This window comes from Cynocephalus volans, chromosome 8, assembly GCF_027409185.1.
Source record: "Cynocephalus volans isolate mCynVol1 chromosome 8, mCynVol1.pri, whole genome shotgun sequence".
NCBI classification, from domain to species: domain Eukaryota; kingdom Metazoa; phylum Chordata; class Mammalia; order Dermoptera; family Cynocephalidae; genus Cynocephalus; species Cynocephalus volans.
The window spans coordinates 740195-747330 of record NC_084467.1 but is presented as its reverse complement, the minus strand read 5'-3'; positions in this window follow the sequence as shown (position 1 = coordinate 747330).

The following is a 7136-nucleotide window of genomic DNA, read 5'->3' as shown; positions in this document are numbered from 1 at the left end:
ACAGATATTCTTGTACGCACTTTTCTGGAGATTTGGAAGGGAGAGAGCCTGTCCTGCCAGGCGGTGTTTATTTTGTGTCATGCGTGGCACTGTGCTCGGGCAGCTGCCAGTCGAGCGAGGTGCTCTCAGGTTGAGGGTCCCGGAGAGAGATCAGTGTTTCAGGGGTTAGGAAGCCCTTTTATTTTGCAGTTGTCATGAGAATTTTGAGACAGATATTTGCAAGTGAGGACAACATGGAGGGACTGAACTTATCAGTTCTGCTCCTGCTCCCTCGAGTCTCAGGCTCGCAAGGAAACCAGCGGTCGCTGGGAGCATGTGTGAGAGCGTGCACACATGTACACACGTGTGCACACAGTGAGTGCTCAGGCAGTGTGTGTCTGCCACGTGGGACCTGCAGTTTGTGTAGTCCTGGTCAGAGCCGTGGCTCAGCCGGCTCCACAGGAGGCATCTCCTGGGTGTCACCCAAGGGCTGTCCACAATACAGCATCTTTAGAGCAGCTGCTCTGAGTTTTGCTCAAGAAGTTAACAGGGAGGGTGGGAGCCCACCCGGCCTTGGACCCACCTCTGCAGGCGAGCAGGCGCACGTGGTTCTTCATGCCAGCTGGGGCCTGCAGGTCTTGCCCCCCACCCCCAACGTGCTCTTGTCCAGGCACCTCAGCACCCATCACCTTGAGCTTCTGGAACCCTGAATGTGAGCTGGGCAGCAGGCTTGGCTGCAAGGCCCAGGGTCTTCCTGCGTCTGCTGCGGCCCAGAGTGCAGTAGAGCCCAGCCGGCCTCCTGTGGGCGAAGGAGAGAGAGGAAACGACACCCCTGCTCCGACTCCAGAAGACGGTGGTATTTGGAATTCTGGTCGCTCATCTAAACAAAAAGGCAGGTCCTAAAGCAGCATGATGTTGGAATGATCTAGAAAACTTTGGATTTTTGAAATAAATTCTTAATGTTTCATATTGTTAATACCTTGAAATTTTGTTAAATGTTGTCAAAGCTTTATTACTATTTTCAGATCCTTCCATTAAATAGACTTGTGAAGAAAATTGGGTTGAGTGATGGTTTCTTTTCTTTTGGCTCCTTGTGACCAACATAGAAGCTCAGGGCACCAGGCTGCAGCCTCCGGGGTCCGCCGCCTCCCTCAGCGGATGGGGCCAGAGCAGGCCTGGCCAGCTTGGACTTGCGCCATCAGCCCTGCTGATGGTACCAGCAGATGTCCTCCCCAAGGGGCATCGCATGGCAGCTTGGGGTGGGAGCTGGGGGTGCAGCCACCTCTTCTGCCAGAAGACGGGGTTGGGGCCAAGCCACACAGAAAGGACAAGACTGTGAATACCAAGGGTTGGGGCTGCGGGACATGTCCTCAGTGCCAGTGGGCTGTTGCCCCCGGGACGGGGCACTGAGACCAGAAGGGAATCGAGTCCCTGCATCCATCCCCACTGTCCATCTAGGCTATTTGGGTTAGGGGGCGGCCACAGGCCAGGCAAGTCACTGCTGGCCCCTGGCTGCCAGGCCCTGGGTCCTGTGGGTCTCACGCACCAGCCTCCCTGCCCCTCCGCCCCTCAGCACCCGCAACTTCCCACAGCCTGGCCTGTGTCATCCGCACCAGGCCCACATGAGTGCACAGTGAAGTTTAGCCACGGATCGTGTGCTCCTGTGCGCACAACCAGAACACACACAAGTGACCATCCCATGGGCACCTGCTTTTTGGACAGTCCTGACCCCTCCTGGGCCCTCGTCAACTGTTGGCCTCCCCTGTCCGCCCTCACTTGTGAGGAGGAGCACGTGTGTGGGCCTCCTCCGTGGCAGATCCCCCATGTTGTACAGCACATGGAGGGACCTGTCACCTCCCCACCAGGGTGGCTCAGTGGCCGCGCTGCATCTGCTGCCTCTGCCATGGAGCTTGGAGCCTGCTGCCTGCTAGAAGCATCTGTCTGCATTGGTGGCCGGTGAGGACCACCCTGCCGTGCACTGGTGTTGGCGCGCAGGGCCATGTGGCACTCTGGCTGCAGCAGGGGCCTGGCTGTGGGATGTGCCCAGGCATCTAGGGATGCGTGTGCAAGGGGAAGCTGCCCCACGCTGAGGTGCCTACACCCCTGCCGGCCAGGTCTCAGGATCCCGGGGAGCACCCAGGCACACCTCACCCAGGGTCCTGCAGCCCAGGGGTCGGGTCAGACCAGCCAGCCAGAGGGGTGCACCGCACAGGGTCATCTGCCAGCCTTCCTGGCCTTGGGGGGATCACAGGCGTCAGGGGACATAGGCCAGAGGCCCCCCAGCCCACGGGAAGCTGCTGGTGGACTCAGTTTGTGGAGCTTTCTGTCTTCAGGGCAGCAACCTTGGAAACCTCTGGCTTGAAGCAGCAGTGGCCAGTGTCTGAGCAGCACATAGCACCAGACCGTCCCCCAGCGCCCCCAGGCGGGCAGCCAACCCTGCCCCACCCAGCCCAGCTGTCCCTTCTCTCAGGCCAGGCCCTCAGGCCCCACCAGAGTGCGGCTCCTGCCCAGCTGAGCCAGGCCCATCTCCAGAGCTTGGGCCTTCAGAGTCTGAAAACAGAATTTGGTGAGAAGCATCAAGGCAGGGGGTAAACTGAGGCCACAGCAGAGGGATGGCACTTTCAGGTGGGCACTGTCTGCAGCAATCTCCACCGCCAGGGTGTCAGTCCCCTTAAGGGAGAGCCAGGGCAGGTGGGCACCCGTGCAGTGAGTGGACAACAGTGCACAGGATTGCCCCCACCTGCTGGAGCAGGACGGGCAGGCGTGACCACAGCAGGAAGACACAGGCTCTGGGATGACCTGTACCCGGGCTTCACCCCTGGCCAGCTGCCTCATTCCCCACTGAGAAGTCCCCAGAACCAAAGTCTAGTCCCCCCGCTGGCCTGTGCTGAGCTGCCAAGAGACCAGACACTCAGACACAAACAAACCCACAGAGACAGACAGACAGACACACACACACACACACACACACACCCCACACACCCCCACACACACACCACACACACACACCACACACGACACACACACACACACCACACACACACCACACCACACACACACCACACACACACACACACACCACACACACACACACACACCACACCCCCCCACACACACACACACCACACACGACACACACACACACCACACACCACACACACACACACACCACACACACAACCACACACCACACACACACACACACACACACACACACACACGCCACACACCACACACCACACGCCACACGCCACACACACACACACCACACACATACACACCACAAACACAACCACACACCACACACACACCACACACACAACCACACACACCACACCACACACACACACACGCCACACACACCACACACATACACACCACACACACAACCACACACCACACACACACACACACACACCACACACACACACACCACACACACACACACACACACCACACACAACCACACACACCACACCACACACACACACACACACACCACACACAACCACACACACCACACCACACACAACCACACACACCACACCACACACACCACACACACACACACACACCACACACACACACACACCACACACAACCACACACACCACACCACACACACACACACACACACACACACACACCACACACACCACACACACACACACACCACACACACACCACACACACACACACACACACACACACACACACACACACACACACACACACACACACACACGTTGGTCTGGGAAAGAGCAGTTCTTCCCAACCAGCCATCCAGCCCTGAGGGTGGGAGGCTCTGCAGGTGGGGGCTGGGGCCGGTAGCACTTGCCCCGAGCGCCCTGGGGCTGGAGACTCCCTCTGCTTCAGTTTCCCCACCTGCTAATGACAAGTCACAGAGACATTGGTGGCTGCTGCTCCCCTACTGCTGGGTGGGTGGGACTGAAGGGCCTGCAGCCCCGGGCCCCAGATATGACATGGGTTCCGCCTTGCGGGGGCGTTCAGCAAGGATAGTGGCCAGGATGCCAGGGGCTGGACTGCCCTTTTCCCTGAAAGCCTGGACATCCATGATGGGGCAGGCCTCACGCACAGCACCCAAGGGGGAGACAGAACGACACAGAACGAGGGGACTGGACTTGGTGGGGCTTCTCCTTGGCCCACCGAGTGGCTTCAGGTGTATCAGCACTTCCTAGCAGTGTCAGCAAGGAGACAGCTGGCTCCAGGAAGGGCCTCTCCAGGCGTCTCTGCCACCACCGGACCATGATCCAGACCCCACAGTCTGGGGCCCCGTCCACTGCTCCCTGCTGTCCTCACTGTCCTTCAGGGAATCTCAGCTCCTCTGGGCTCACAGGTCTCACCCTCCCTGCCTGGCTGGAGCCTGGACCCAAGTTGGAGAGACCAGGGCGAGGGCCTGACAGAGAGGAGCCCACAGGTCTGGGGGACGGAGGAAGGCAACCAGGCAGAATCAGCCATTAACCAGTCCCTTCCCCCTTCTGGAAGGTCACCCAGACCCTGGAGGAGAGAGAGCTTGTTGTTGAGGCCATGGTCGCCTCCCCCTCAGCAGACGCCAGGGTCAGAAGGGGCGGAAGGGCTGGGCGCAGGGCTCTGCCCAGGCTTCGTCCGGAGGGAGGGCGAAGGTCCTGCAGACCCAGCATGAGTCTGGGCAGGGCTTGACGGAACCTGCCGCCTCCAGTGAGGACTTCACAAGGACTGTTTCCTGTAGAGGATTCATACAGCAAATGTACTTCACAGGGCCTGGTTTTCCAAAGCCTTGCAGTTTCAAATATTGACCTTGCGGAGGACTGGAAATTTTCCTCAGGCTATAAGTCTCTGGTGTAAGATAAAGATTTGCGGCACAGCAGGTTGCTGGCTCAGGGACAGACTAGTGACCGACTGCTACGTAAAGATGCCATGCCGAGGAATTGCTGTAGGAAGGAATGTTTGCTAAGACCAAGCTTGTGTTGGTGGATCGACTTAATTGCCTTAAATGTCATCTGACTTGTTTTCACTGAAAGTTACCAGCCTATATTGTTAAACTATAACCCCACCTATGTCTCTTCCTGTAACTTCCTGGGCTGGAGAATAAATGCAGGAAGAGAACCCCAGTTTGGTGTTAATTTCCCAAACGGAAAGAATGCCTCCTCTCGCTTGAGGGTTCTGGGTGAGACTGACCACTTCGGGGTTTCTCACTGCTCAGGAGAGATGGGCTTTGAGTAATCCTTTGCAGCTCTGTCACCCAGGGGAAGTTGGTGACAAATCCGTGGGGGGCAAAGCAACAGTTTCCCAACCCTCTCTTCTGCATCATGCACAACAGTCTTTATAAACATCATAAACAAAAATAAAAGGCCAAGTGCACAACCTGAAAACATTTATGGTATATGAAAGGTTAATGTTCTTAATATAAAAAAGCACATACAATTCACACAAAACACTAATAGAAAAATACTAAAAAAGAGAAACCATGGTTCAAGGAAGAATACTCATAGCTAATAAATAAATAAGTGGTCAAAGTCACGTGTAATCAAAGAAATGTTAAATAAATAACACTAAACCCCCCAAATTAGCAAAGAGGCTTATAGTCAAACATTCAAAGCCAATGAGGGTCTGGAGATTGTGGCCAGATTATACTTTCACCCCAAAATTCTACTTCTTGGAATCCAACCAAAGGAAGAAGTCGACACTCCAGCAAATGCGGATAAACACACACAGACCCATCCTGGTGGCATCTCTCATGACTGACAAGCAGGCATAGCACAAAGGTGTTTTCTAAGGATGTTTAGAGACAAGATTTGCTGGCCTGGCCGGGAGAAAGGGCCGGGAGGCAAACCTGCAGCTGCGGACCGGGCTCGGCGCCTCGTGGGCGGTTTCATCCCGGGGCACAGGCGGGAAGGTGCCAGGTTTCACTGACATCACTTCAGAATGAGCGCAGTGCACCGTACGGCTTTGCCATAGAGATTTCGAGAGTATTTTATTTGGCTACAACCAACTTGCTGACCCCAAACAGCCAGGACTGACGGTCAGTCATCAGACAGCCCAGGGTTTCATGCTAAGTAGGAAAACCCACCCCAGAAACTGTCCGGAGGTTTAGGGAGGCTCCGCGGACGCCGAGTTCAGGCTCAGACGCCAACGGCGCCCTATTACGCTCCGAGGTTCCCACTGCGGTAAACAATTGAGCTTCTGCTTCTCTCTTTTTGCATTTCCCATTTTTAGGACCCAAACCCTACCCAGCCCCCAGGGGCCCTCGCTACCCGTCCACCAGCTCCCAGCTCCTGCAGGGACAATCCCACCCGAAAGGCGTCTCGGGAGACAGTCGGGGCAGCTCTCCAGCCCCACCTGCGGGCGCCCGAGGGAATCACAGGAAGGACTGAATCGTCGTTTTAATTAATTAATTAAAATGTTATTAACTCAGGGCCGGCCCGTGGCTCGCCTGGGAGAGCGTGGTGCTGACAACACCGAGTCAGGGGTTGAGATCCCCTTACCGGTCACCTTTTAAAAAATAAAATAAAAATTATTAACATTAAAATTAATTAAGAATTTAAAAATTAAGGTTTACTAATTTTAAAACAACGTAAAATAAAACAAGTGAGGGTTTAACGAAACTTAAAAAGAGTCCTTTAGCCGTAAATTCACTCCTGAGAATTTTGGAGGGAAGTTGCTGCGGGGGGAAGGCCGTCAGCAGAAGAGGCGCGGTCGGTCCCGCAGCTTCGTCCGAGCAGGTGCGGCCCAGGGACTGCAGGTGCGGTCCGGGAACCCGCAGGCGTGGTCAGGCCCCGCCCCTGGGCGGAGCGCTCCGCAGCTCAGCCAATCAGCGCCCGACGTGGGGCGAGGCTTCGGTCCGCGCGGAGGCCCCGCCCCCGCAGCTCCGTACCCAGTCGCACCGGACGCTCCCTCTAAGGCGGGGCGCCGTGTGCGTTACGTCAGCCAGTAAAGCCCTTTGTCTTCTTCTACGTTAGGCCTGTCTCGTGGATTTCCTGTCCCTTGAAACCAGAACTCGGCCCCGACCTTGGAGTCGGGCGCCTCCACAGTGATCGAAACCCATTCGGTGGTGCCATCCTGTCCCCCCTTCCAGCCAGCCGCGGTGGTACGGCCCGGAGTGTGCCAACAGGGCGGCCGCGGGGGGGGCGCTGTCGAGCAAGCACTCCCTCCCCCAG